This window comes from Macaca mulatta, chromosome 2 (genome assembly GCF_049350105.2).
Source record: "Macaca mulatta isolate MMU2019108-1 chromosome 2, T2T-MMU8v2.0, whole genome shotgun sequence".
NCBI lineage: Eukaryota > Metazoa > Chordata > Mammalia > Primates > Cercopithecidae > Macaca > Macaca mulatta.
In genome coordinates, this window is record NC_133407.1 from 176,622,895 (window position 1) to 176,636,725 (window position 13,831).

At 35.2% G+C, this 13,831-nt stretch overlaps 1 non-coding gene across 1 annotated transcript; it reads right to left on the minus strand.

Moving 5' to 3' along the window:
• Window positions 1-11,277: 11,277 nt before the first annotated feature.
• LOC114676551 (U6 spliceosomal RNA) lies at window positions 11,278-11,380 on the minus strand. Its single transcript, XR_003727608.2, has one exon. It is a non-coding gene; the product is annotated as a U6 spliceosomal RNA (small nuclear RNA).
• Between the last annotated feature and the right edge of the window lie 2,451 nt (window positions 11,381-13,831).

The window sequence follows — 13,831 nt, forward strand, 5'->3', positions numbered from 1 at the left end:
TTTTTATATCCCACAATTTTTTTTTTTTTTTTTTTTTTTTTGAGACGGAGTCTGGACCCGCCGCCCAGGCTGCAGTGCAGTGGCGCGATCTCGGCTCACTGCAAGCTCCGCCTCCCGGGTTCACGCCATTCTCCTGCCTCAGCCTCCGAGTAGCTGGGACTACAGGCACCCACCACTACGCCCGGCTAATTTTTTTGTATTTTTAGTAGAGACAGGGTTTCACTGCGTTAGCCAGGATGGTCTCGATCTCCTGACCTTGTGATCCGCCTGCCTTGGCCTCCCAAAGTACTGGGATTACAGGCGTGAGCCACCGCGCCCGGCCCCCCACAATGTTTTTATTTTCTTAGCATCGGTGTTTGTTCAGACTGATCCAAAATTTGGCAGTTTATTTGTACACAGGGGTATCTTTCAACCAATTTAGTTTGTTCATTCAATTATTTCTTGTTAAAAATTTAGTGATTCACTCATTGAGAGTATGATTGATAAATTCTCTCATGTTTTGATTGTTTTAAAATGCCTCTATTTTACCCTCACTCTTGAATATGTAAAAACAAAATATGAGTGGATGTTTATTTAGAATATGTTATAACAATAAGATGTTTTATGGAAGCCTCATGGTTACCATAAAGAAAATACCAGCAGAGGATACACAAAAATAAGTGAGAAATTAATCAAAGTATGTCACTACATAAAGATCAATGAAACATAAAGGAAGACAGCAAGAGAGGAAAAGTCTAGGTAGAGTTTGCCATGCCTCCACAGTTTTTTCACTCTGTGCACTTACAGAGCTAGCACTGTGCAGACACCATCATGGTTTATGGCCTGTACCTTTGGGAGTAGTGACCTAAGCCATACCTGGGTCCATTGGTGGCATGGTTAGGACAGTCAAGAAGTGATGCACCAGAATGCAGGGAGCAGAGACTGGAGTGGCCCTGGGCAGTGAGACTTAAGTTCCCACAGGTACCCTGGACCTCTCCTTTGAAACTGTTAGGCCTTCAAGGCCCTAGCACACTGGGCTTGTGGCAGCCTCAAAAATCTCTCAAATGCCTTTGGGGTCATTGTTTCATTGTATTGTTGGATAGGATCTGGCTTCCTTCCATCCATACTATTTTTTAAAAAATTGTTTTTGAGACATCATCTCGCTCTGTCACCAAAACTAGAATTCATCGTTCTTAAATTCTGCCTTCCATAAAGTACTAGACATGGACATAATTCAGCCAAGTTATTTGTCACTTTTAAGAAGGATGATGGTCTTCCAGCCCTCCAGGCTGGAGTGCAGTGGTGCCATCTCAGCTCACTGTAAACTCTGCCTCCCGGATTCAAGAGATTCTCATACTTCCGCCTCCTGAGTAGCTGGGATTACAGGCATGTGCCACCACACCTGGCTAATTGATGTATTTTTTAATAGAGATGGAGTTTCACCATATTGGCCAGGCTTTTCTAAAACTCCTGACCTAAAGTGGTCCACCCACCTCAGCCTCTTAAAGTGCTGGGATTACAGTCATGAGCCACCACGTGCCCAGCCTATGCATACTACTCTTATGCCACACCTTTCGTATTGTCTAACATACCATCTTATTCTTTACTATCTAGCTAGGCTGAGAATTTTCTAAATATTTAAGTTCTGCTTCCCTTTTGTGTATAAATTATAAAAGTTATGAGAAGCCATGCAACATCTGCAATTATTTCCTGCTTAGCAATACCTTACCAAAACTAGAATTCATTGTTCTTAAATTCTGCCTTCCATAAAGTACTTGACATGGACATAATTCAGTCAAGTTATTTGCCACTTTTAAGAAGGATGGTCTTCCTCCCTCCAGTTTCCAGTAAGACATTCCATTTTTCTGCCTAAGACCTCATTGAAATGGCCTTTATCATTCTTATTTCTACCAGCATTCTGATTACAACTATTTACATCTCTAAGAAGAGTGTAACTCTCCCTACAGTTCTTCTCTTTTTATCCTTCATCAGAATTTCCATTAATGCTGTGCTCATGACAGTCTAGGCTGTTTTTAGCAACCTCCAAATTCTCCCAGCCTTTATCCATTACCTAGTGCAAAGTTGCTTTCACATTTTTAGGTATTTGTTGTAACAACATCCCTGTTTGTTAGCACCACTTTCTGTTTCAGTTCATTCGTGGTGCTATAACCAAATACCTAAGACTGGGTAATTTATAAACAATAGAAATTATTTTCTCACAGTCCTGGAGGTGGAAATTCATAATCAAGGTGTCAACAGGTTCAGTGTCTGGCAAAGGCCTGTTCATCATAGGTGTCCTCACATAGGAGAAGGGATAGAAGGGCAAAAGGAGGAGTGCATTCTCACATGAGAGAAGAGTGAAAGAGGTAAACTTGCCCCCTCAAGTTCTTATAAAAAGCACTAATCAGTTTATGAGGGTGGAGCTCCCATGGCCAAGACTCAAACAAAATCATAGATGAAACAGGAGACGTTAAAATAAATATCACAGAGTTTAGAAAGATGAAAAGATACTTTTATGAAAAATTTTATGCCAACAATTTGAATAATTTGGAAGAAATAGATCATTCCTAGAAACATACAATCTATCAAGACTGAATCATGAAGAGACAGAAAAATCTCACTAGAAGTATAACTAGTAAGGAGATTGTACTGGTAATCAAAAATCTCCCAACAAAGCAAAGCCCAAGATCAGCTGGCTTCCCCAAGGAATATCAAACATTTAAAAAAAAAAAAACTTGAAGTGAAGAGAACACTTTCAAACCTATTTTATGAGTCTAGCTTTGGCCTGATAACCAAGTCATAAAAGATACTACAAGAAAATAAAACTTCAGGACAATATTACTGATGAATATAGATGGAAATATCCTCACCAAAACATTAGAAAACAAAATTTAACAGCACATTAAAATAATTGTACTTTACAACCACGTGGGATTTATCCCTGGGATGCAAAGATGTTTCAACATATGAAAATTAATTAGTGTGATTTACCACGTTAACAAAATGAGGATGAAAATCACTTGATGATCTCAATAGATGCAGAAAGAGCATTTGACAAAATTTGACATCCTTTCATGATGAAAATACTCAAAAAAATAGGAATAGAAGAAAATTACCTCAACATAAGATGAGTCATGTGTGAAATGTCCATAGCTAACATCATACTGAATAGTAAAAAGATGGAAAGCTTTTTTTCTAAGATCATGAAGAAGAAAAAAATGCCCTTTTACCACTTTTATTCAACGTAGTTCTAGAAGTACTAGCCAGAGCAACTAGGCAAGAAAACATAAAAACATAAAAAGAATGGAAGACGTAATATCTCTGTTTATAGATGACATCATCATATACATAGATGACATCATCATATACATAGAAAATCCCAAAGATTCCACAAAAAGCCTGTTAGTACTAATAAGTAAATTCAGCAAAGTTTTGGGATCCAAAATAAACAAAAAATCAGTTGTGCCTCTATACTTTAAGAAAAAACAATCTAAAAAGGAAATCAATAAAGCAGTCACATTTCCAATAGCATCAAAAATAATAAAATACTTAAAAATAAATTTTTTGAAGGAAATGAAAAATTTGGACACTGAAATCTACAAAACAGTGCTGAATGAGATTACAGAACACAAATAAATGAAAAGACATCCATGTTCGTGGATTGGAAGAACTAATATTGCCCAAGTATCCATACTACCCAAAATGGTCTATAGATTAACAAAATCTCTACCAAAATCTCACTAATATTAATGTAAAAAAATCCTAAAATTTATGTGGAACCACAAAGGAACTTAAATAAATAAAACAGTCTTGATAAAAAAGCTGAAGCTGATGACCTCACATACTCTAATTTTAAAACATATTATAAAGCTACAGTAATCAATATGATATGGTACTGGAATAAATTCAGACCTATAGACCAAAGCAACAAAATAAAAGAGCCCAGAAATAAACCCATAAATAAACCCATGTATATGTGGTCAAAGAATCTTCTGCAAGGGTGCCATAGAGAAAAGATAGTATTGCAAAATGATACTAATAAAACTGGATATGCACATGTAAAAGAATGAAATTGGACCCTCATCTTGCACCATTCACAAAAATCAACTCAAAATGGATTAAAGACTTAAATGTGAAATCTAAAACTATGAAATTTCTAGAAGAAAACATAGGGGAAAACTTAGTAACATTAGCCTTGGGAATTATTTCTTAGATCTGACACAAAAAGCTTAGGCAACAAAACAAAAGTGGGCAAGTGAGAGTATGTCAAGCTACATCAAAGCTTTTGCACAGAAAAGGAAAAAAATAATCAGATTGAAAAGTCAACCTATGGAATGGTAGAAAATATTTGCAAAACCATGAACAGAATGAAGAATCTGTTATATCTGATATGGGGTTAAAATCCAACATATATAAGGAATTCCTACAACTCAACAGTAAAAGAACCTCCCCCCTGCCAAACACACACACACAGACACACACACACACTAAAGTAGGTCAAGATCTTTTACACACAAGTGGCCAAGAAGTATATGAAAACATGTTCAACACCATTAATCATCAGGGAAACATAAATCAAAACCACATTTAGATATCACTTGTACCTGTTAAAATGAACATGACAAGAAAAATTGAAAATCGGTGTTGGCAAGAAAGTGGAGAAGTTGGAATCCTTGTGCACTGTTGGTGGTAATGTGAAATCTTGCAATCACTAAAGAAGCAGTGTGGAGGTTCCCAAAACAATTAAAAATAGTGTTATCATATAATTGAGCAATCCCACCTCATCTAAAGCAATTGGAAGCAGGATCTTAAAGAAATATCTATACTTCTGTGTTTATTACAGGATTGTCTACAATAGCCAACATCAATAGGTGAATGGAAAAATAAAATGACTCTTTTTTTTTTTTTTACTTAAAATAATGTCTGAGGGATTCATTCATGTTGTTGAGAGTCTCAGTAGGGTTTTTTGTTGTTGCTGTTAAATTGCTGAGCAGTGTGAATATGATACAAACATAATTTGTTTTTCTACTATCCTCTAGATAGGCATTTGTGTTCTTTGCAGTTTTGGCTACTATGAATAAATCTGCTATGTAAATTTATGTACAATTCATTTCATGAGCATATGCTTTTAATTTTCATGGATAAATGCCTAGGAATTGCTAAGGCATGGACAAACTATATGTTTAAATTTATAAAAAATGGACAATTTTCCAAAGTGGTTGTACCATTTTTTACTCCCACTCACAAATTTTGAGAGTTTTATTTATTCTACATCCTTGTGAATATTTGTTGTTGTCACTCTTTTATTTATTTATTTATTTTTATTTTTTGAGACAGAGTCTTGCTCTGTCACCCAGGCTGGAGTGCAGTGGTGTGATCTCAGCTCACTGCAAGCTCCACCTTCCGGGTTTACACCATTCTCCTGCCTCAGCCTCCTGAGTAGCTGGGACTACAGGGGCCTGCCATCACACCTGGCTAATTTTTTATATTTTTAGTAGAGACAGGGGCTTCACCATGTTAGCCAGGATGGTCTCGATCTCCCGACCTTGTGATCCTCCCACCTCGGCCTCCTAAAGTCCTGGGATTACAGGCATGAGCCACCATGCCATGCCTTGTTGTCACTCTTTTAAAAAATGTTTTGTTTAGCAATTCCTGGATGACTAATGAGAATTACCATTTTTAATGTGCTTATTTGCCGTTCCTATATCTTTTGTAAAATGCCTTTCAAGTTAATTTCTTTTTCATTTTCCATTTGGTTGATATTTTTCCTATTGATTTTTGGAAGTGTTCTGTATATTCTAGATATGAGTCCTTTGTCAGCTACTTATTACAAGTATTTTCTTCCAATCCTTGGTTTGCTTATATATTTTAACATGTTTTAAAATAATATGTCAAGTATTTTATTTAACATATAAATGAGGTAACTGGTAAGAATTTTTTTTTTTTTTTGAGATGGAGTCTTGCTCTGTCTCCAGGTTGGAGTGCAATGGCACAATTTCATCTCACTGCAACCTCTGCCTCCTGGGTTCAAGCGATCCTTCTGCCTCAGCCTCCCGAGTAGCTGGGACTACAGGTGAGTGCCACCATGCTCAGCTAATTCTTAGTTTTTCAGTGGAGACAGGGTTTCACCATGTTGGTCTTGATCTCCTGACCTCGTGATCCACCCGCCTCGGCCTTCCAAAGTGCTGTGATTACAGGCGTGAGCCACCTCAGCCGGCCACTGGTGAGAATTTTTAACTGGTTCATATGAAATTTTGGATTAGTCATTCTGCAGGGGATTGATTTCAGCACTCCTTGTGGATTCCAGAATCCATGGATGCTCAAGTCCATTGTACAAAATGGTGTATTTGTGTATAACCTGCATGCATCCTTCCATATACTTTAAATCATATTTACATTACTTATAATACCCAATACAATGTAGATGCTCTATAAATAGTTGTTATACTATATTTTTAAATGAAATATGTATTATTTTATGGTTGTATTATTTTTTATTTTAAAAATATTTTCTATTTGTAGTTGGTTGAATCCACTGATATGGAACCTATAGATACAGAGAACTAATTGTGTAGAGGTTTATATTCTCTACTGAACAAAATTCATTTTCATTATTATGAACCAAGATCATTTTATTGCTAAGAATTATTTTAAAGGCTATTGGTTTTCTACAAGTTAATCACTACCTCTGTGGAGTTACATAATTACCCAGTCAATAGAAAGATGAGAGTTTCATGCCCCTGTAGAGTCAAATAATTTTTAGGGGGTCTACTAGGCAATGCCTAGTACTCCATTAAAAAAATCCCTGGCACACTCTTTGGTCTATTTTCAAGTCTTGGACATTTTCTTTCCAGCAGTATTTCCCTCTCTAATCCCCTATGACCATCAATAATCTTAAAGATTATTATTTTTTTCCCTTTTATTTTTAGTTGACATATAGTAAGTGTACCTATTTGTAGGATTCAGAGTGGTATTTTGATACTTTTATACATCATGTAATTATCAAAGAGGGTAATTAGCATATTCAACCCCTCAAACATTTACTATTTCTTGGTGTTGTGAACATTCAAAATCCTCTCCATCTAGCTTTTTGAAAATATGTAATAAATTATTATTAACCATATGTACTGTACAGTGCTCCAGAGCACCAGACTCATTTTTTTATCTAGCTGTAATTTGGTATTTTTTAAACAGTCTCTCCCCATTCTGTCCTCCTCCTTACCCTTCCCAGCCTCTAATACTCAGTTGTACTCTATACTTCCATGGACTCAAAACAGTTCTCTTGTTTTCACATATGAGTGAGAACATGTGATATTTATCTCTCTGTGCCTGACATACTTTGCTTGTCATAATGTTCATCAGGCTTACCCATGTTGCCACACTTGACAGGATTTTATTCTTTTTATGGCTGAACAGTATTCCATTGTGTATATATGCCACACTTTGTTTATCCATTCATCCATCAATGAATATTTAGGTTGATTGCATATCCTAGCTATTATGTATATTAAGTACTACAATAAACATGGCATTGCAGATATCCCTCTGAGATACTGATGTATTTTCCTTTGAATAAATATCCACAAGTGGGATTGCTGGATCATATGGTAGTTACATTTTCAGTTTTTTGAGAAACTACCATACTGTTTTCCACAATGCTGTATAAATTTACATTTCCACCAACGGTGTGTGAGCTCCATTTTCTATGCATTCTCACCAGCATTTGTTATTTTCTGTCTTTTTGTTAATAGCTATTCTAACTGGGGTGAGATGATATTGAGCCTGGAAGACATTATGTTAAGCAAAGTATGTCAGGCACAGAGAGATAAATACCACATATTCTCACTCATATGTGAAAACAAGAAAACTATTGATTTGCTTTTCCCTGAAAATGACGTTGAGCATTTTTTTTATGTTTGTTGGTTATTTGTATGTTTTCTTTTGAGAAATGTCTATTCAGTTCCTTTGCCCACTTTTTAAAGTGACTTTTTATTTTTATTTATTGCTATTGAGTTGTTTGGGTTCCTTGTATATTCTGGATATTAGTCCCTTGTCAGATGAATAATTTGCAAATATTTATTCCCATTATATAGATTGTCTTTTCACTTTATTGATTGTTTCCTTTGTTGTGCAGAAGATTTTCAATTTAATACAGTCCTATTTAACTATTTTTGTTTTTGTTGTCTGTACTTTTAAAGTCTTAGGCATAAAATCTTTGCCTAGACTAATGTCCTGAAGTGTTTCTTCTGGTTTTTTTCTCTAGTAGTTTCATAGTTTTGTGTTTTGTGTTTAAGTGTTTAATCTATTTTTAGTTGATTTTTGTGCATATTGAAAGATAGGGATCTAGTTTTATTCTTCTGCATATGGATATCCAGTTTTCCCTGTACCATTTGTTAAAGAAAATGTCCTTTCCCCAGTGTGTGTTCTTGGTTCATTTGTCAAAAATCAGTTGACTGTAAACATGTGGATTTATTTCTGGGTTCTTTATTCTGTTCCATTGTTCTGTGTGCCTATTTGAATACCAAGACCATGTTATTCTGGTTCAGCTTTTTTCTCTTGCTCAGTATTGCTTTCACTATTCAGAGTCCTTTGAGGTTCCACACAAATTTTAGGATTGTTCTTTCTATTATCATGAAGAATGTCATTGATATTTTGAAAGGGATTGCACTGAATCTGAACATTGCTTTAGACAGTATGGTCATTTTTAACAATATTAATTCTATGAATCCATGAGCATAGGATGTCTTTCCATTTGTTTGTGCCCTCATTTTTTTTTCATCAGTGTTTTGTAGTTTTCATTATAGAGGTCTTTCATCTCTTGGTTAAATTTATTTTTAGGTATTTTGGGTAGATATTGTAAAGGCGATTGCTTTCTTAGTTTCTTTTTCAGTTACTTATTGGTGTATAAAAATTCTACTGATTTTTGCATGTTGATTTTGTAGACTGCAACTTTACTGAACTTGTTTATCAGCTCTGAGAGGGTTTTGGCAAAAGTCTCTAGACTTTTTACATATAAGATCATGTTGTCTGCAAAGAGGGATAATTTAACTTCTTCTTTTTTCAATTTGGATGATTTTTATTTCTTTATCTCGCCTAATTGTTCAGGCTGCCAGTATTGGAATATATTAAGTAAGAGTGGTAAAATGGGCATCTTTGCCTTGTTCAAGTTCTCAGAGGAAAGATTTTCAGCTCTTCACCATCGAGTATGTTAGCTATTTACTTGTCTTATATGGCTCTTATTATGTAGATATATGTTCCTTCCATGCCTAATTTGTATAGGGTTTTTATCATGAAAAGATGTTGAATTTTGTCACATTCCTTTTCTGCATCTATTGAGCTGATCATATGGATTTTGTCCATCATTCTGTTGAAGTGATGTATCACATTTATCAGTTTACACATGCCGAACCGTTCTTGCATACTGAGATAAATTCCACTTGTTCATTTTGTATAATTATTTTAATATGCTGTTAATTTGATTTGCTAGTCTTTTGGTGAGGATATTTGCATCTATATACATTAGGGATATTGCTCTGTACTTTCCTCTTTTCTGGTTTGTTCATGTCTGGTTTTGGTATCATGGCAATGCTGGCTTGTAGAATGAGTTAGGAAGAATTCTCTTCTCTTCCATTTTTGGGAATAGTATGAGAATTGGTGTCCTTTAAAAGTCTGGTAGAATTTGGTGGTAAAGCCATCTAATCCTGAGCTTTTCTTTGTTGGGAGACTTTCTAGTACAGATTCAATCTTGTAACTCATTACTAATCTGTTCCGATTTTCTATTTCTTTCTGGTTCAATATTGGGAAGTTGCATATGTCCAGAAATTTATCCATTCCTTCCAGGTTTTTAAATATTTAGCTTGTAGTTGTTTCTAATAGTTTTTAATGATGCTTTAAATTTCCATAGTATCAGTCATAATGTCTCCTTTTTTGTTTCACTTATTTGGATTCTCTCTCTTTTTTCTTGGTTAATCTAGCTAGTGGTTTATCAATTTTGTCCATCTTTTCAAAATACAACTTTTCATTTTGTTAATCATTTGTATTGTATTTTTTTGTCTCTATTTCATTTACTTCTCCTCCTATCTTTATTGTTTTCTTCCTTCTACTTTCAGTTTGGTTTGTTCTTGCTTGTCTAGTTCCTTGAGGTGAATTTTTAGGTTGTTTATTTGAAATCTTTCCACTTTCTAGTGTATGTATTTATTGCTATAAACTTCACTCCTTGTGCTACTATTGCTATAACCCATAAGTTTTGGTATATTGTGTTTTCATTTTCATTTATGTCAAGAAATTTTAAAAATTTAAATTTGTTCATAATTTCTTTATTGACCCAAAGGTTGTTCAGAAGCATGTTGTACAATATCCATGTATCTGTACAGTTTCCAAAGTTCCTCTTGTTGTTGATTTCTAGTTTTATTCTATTGTGATTTGAAAAGACTTGACATGCTTTCAGTTGTTAAAAATTTGTTGAGACTTGCTTTGTAACCTAACATATGGTCTATCTTGGGGAATGTTCCATGTGCTGATGAGAAAAATGTGTATTCTGCAGCTGCTGGATGAAATTTTCTATAAATGTCTTTTAGATCCATTTGGTCTAAAGTACAGTTTAAATCCAATGTTTCTTCATTGATATTTTTGTCTAGATGTTGAAGTTCTCAACTGTTGTTTTAGTAGGATCTCTCTCTCTTTTTAGCTCTAAGAATATTTACTTTATATATCTGGATGGTCTTGTGTTGGGTGAATATATATCTTTATAATTGTTGCTTCCTTTCACTGAATTGATCCCTTTGTCATTAAATAATGACCTTCTTTGTCTCTTTTTATGTTTTTGCCAAAGGGGATATGCACATTAGCCCTGCCTCCTATCTGCCATCTTCTTCAAGTGCATTTTGTGTGTTTTCATGATAGTAGATTTTCATTTTTGCTTTCAGGTATAGGACTCAAGCATTTCTTTTCTTTTCTTTTCTTTTCTTTTCTTTTCTTTTTTTTTTTTTTTTTTTTTTTGATACAGAGACTGGAGTGCAGTGGCGCGATCTCGGCTTACTCACTGCAAACTCCGCCTCCCGGGTTCATGCCATTCTCCTGTCTCAGCCTCTCAAGTAGCTGGGACTACAGGCGCCTGCCCGGCTAATTTTTTGTATTTTTAGTAGAGACAGGGTTTCACCATGTTAGCCAGGATGGTCTTGATCTCCTGACCTCGTGATCCTCCCGCCTTGGCCTCCCAAAGTCTTGGGATTACAGGCGTGAGTCACCGCGCCCGGTCGGACTCAAGCATTTCTTATAGGATTAGTCTAGCGGTAATAAAAAAATATGGAATGCTTTACAAATTTGCATGTTATCCACTCACAGGAGCTATGCAAATCATCTATCATTTTAATTTTAGTATATGTGCTGCCAAAGTGGTCACTAAAGCTTATTCTTGACCACACACAAAAAAGTCAAGTCCCAACAGATATTGCCAGATTACTTATTTAGGAACACTTGTGGTGTTAATTATATGTGTCTCATTGATTTTTTCCATAAATCTAGAGTTGTATAATATACAGTAACTACTAAGTCTAAAGGATTTATTTCATCCCAAAATATTTATAAGGCTTCTTGGATTGGAATTTTTAAGTCCTTTATTAACTGTTAGCTGTGAACCAAATATTCCTGGCCCAAAAAATTATACCTTGAAATCCTAACTCCACAAATAATGGTATTAGGTGAGGCCTGTGGGAGGTGACTGGGTCATGATTTAGTCCTCATGAATGGGATTAGTGCCCTTATAAGGGTCTAAAGAGACCAGAGTTTTCGCTTCTGCCATGTAGTGACACAACAAGAAGATGACTATCTATGAGCCAGCAATCATGTCCTCACCAGACAACAAATCTTCTAGCACCTTGATTTTGGACTTCTCAGCCTACAGAACTGTGAGAAATAAATTTCTGTTATTTATAAGCTACCTGATTTATGGTCCGTTATTATAGCAATCTGAATGAACTAAGACGTTGCATTTCTATCTTGAAACTAGGAAGCAAAGCCCCAAAACTCTCTCTACCAGATTTTACCTCCAGTATTTATAGATTGGATGAATTCCTTTTCCTAGCAATTCCCAAGTTTTGTTGTAGTTCCTGGTCTGCTGAGTACCTTTTTACCACCTGGTAGACTGAGAACTTATGAACACAAGTTCCAGGCCAATGTTCTTGAGAAGGCTTTGTAGGTACTGACTTTACATACGAAGTTGGAATTATTCCTCCTTAATATGGGGTTTACCATTTGTAATAAAAAAGAGTAATACAAAATCAAACACTTATTGAATCTATGCAAATAATGAATGCTTCTGTGAATCGTAAGGAGAGTATGTAAAGGTGTCTGCATTTCCAAGGGTCAGTGAGAATCAAAGTTCCTTTAAAAGTTTTCATTTTTGTTTACAAAAAATCTATTGTGGGTTAGATATATCTTAAAGAGAAGAAAAATTTTTCTCATATAGCCATAAAAAAAAACATAAATATTACCAAAATATTTCAAATATTACATTTAAATTTCTCTCTTTAATTTATTCATTTCTATAAAATTAATTTTTGTTCCATTGCATCTTGAGTCAGTAGTTTACTTCATGACCGGAAAAGAATTCTTGAGACTCTCAGTCCACTGTTATCTAAAAGTAGTCTAAATAATGTCATCTTCTAAGTCTGAATTCAGGACTTTCTCCTTTGAAGTAAAATATTAGAATGATAAGTAAAATTATCTATTAAGATTTTATAGATCAAACTGGGCTCAGTGGCTCATGCCTGTAATCCCAGTAAATTGGGAGGGTGAGGTGAAAGTATCACTTGAGAAAAAAGTTTGAGAGCAGCCTTGGTAACATAGCTAGATCCAGTCTCTAAATAATAGTAATAATAATAATAACAAAAAATTTAACTGGGTCTATTGGCATGCACTTGTAGTCCCAGGTATTTGGGAGGCTGAGGTGGGAGGATCACTTGAGCCCAGGAGTTCAAGACTGCAGTGAGCCATGATCATGCCACTGCACTCCAACCTGGGCAACAGAGTGAGACTCCAACTCAAAAAAAAATTTTACAGATCAATTTGAGGAAAATTTTATCTATAAATATTGAATCTTCTGATACATTATCATGCATATCTTTGTATTTATTTAGATTTTCTTTAAAGTATTTTTGGCAGTGTTTTGTAGTCTCAGTAGAAATATCTGGCATATCTTTTAATTTTTTTTGGTATTTAATATTTTGGATACTTTATTAGTCCATTTATATACGGATATAAAGAACTGCACAAGAATGAGTGATTTATAAAGGAAAGAAATTTAGTTGACTCACAGTTCAGCTGGGCTGAGGAGGTCTCTGGAAACTTACAATCATTGTGGAAGGTGAAGGGGAAGCAAGGCACCTTCTTCACAAGGCGGCAGGAAGGAGAAGTGCTGAGCGAAGTGGGAAGAGCCCCTTATAAAACTATGAGGTCTCGTGAGAATTCACTCACTATCATGAGAACAGCATGGAGGAAACTGCCCCCATGATGCAATTACCGCTACATGGTCTCTCCTTTGACATGCAGTGATTCTAGGGATTATGGGAATTATAATTCAAGATGAGATTTAGGTGGGGACAAAAAGCCTAACCATATCAGATACTAACTTTTATTTCTCAGAGAAAAGTGGAAAGTAGATAATTGAGAACTATAGGTAATATAGAATAGAAAACTTTTAGCAGGACCAAACCTCATGAATAAAAACAAAACAACTTTTTGCAGCCACTCATATTTCTTTTACACCTTCTGTCTTGATGCTGCTGTAATGAATGGCGATAGACTGTGTGGCTTATAAACAATACAGGTTTATTTCCCACAGTTCGGGAGGCTG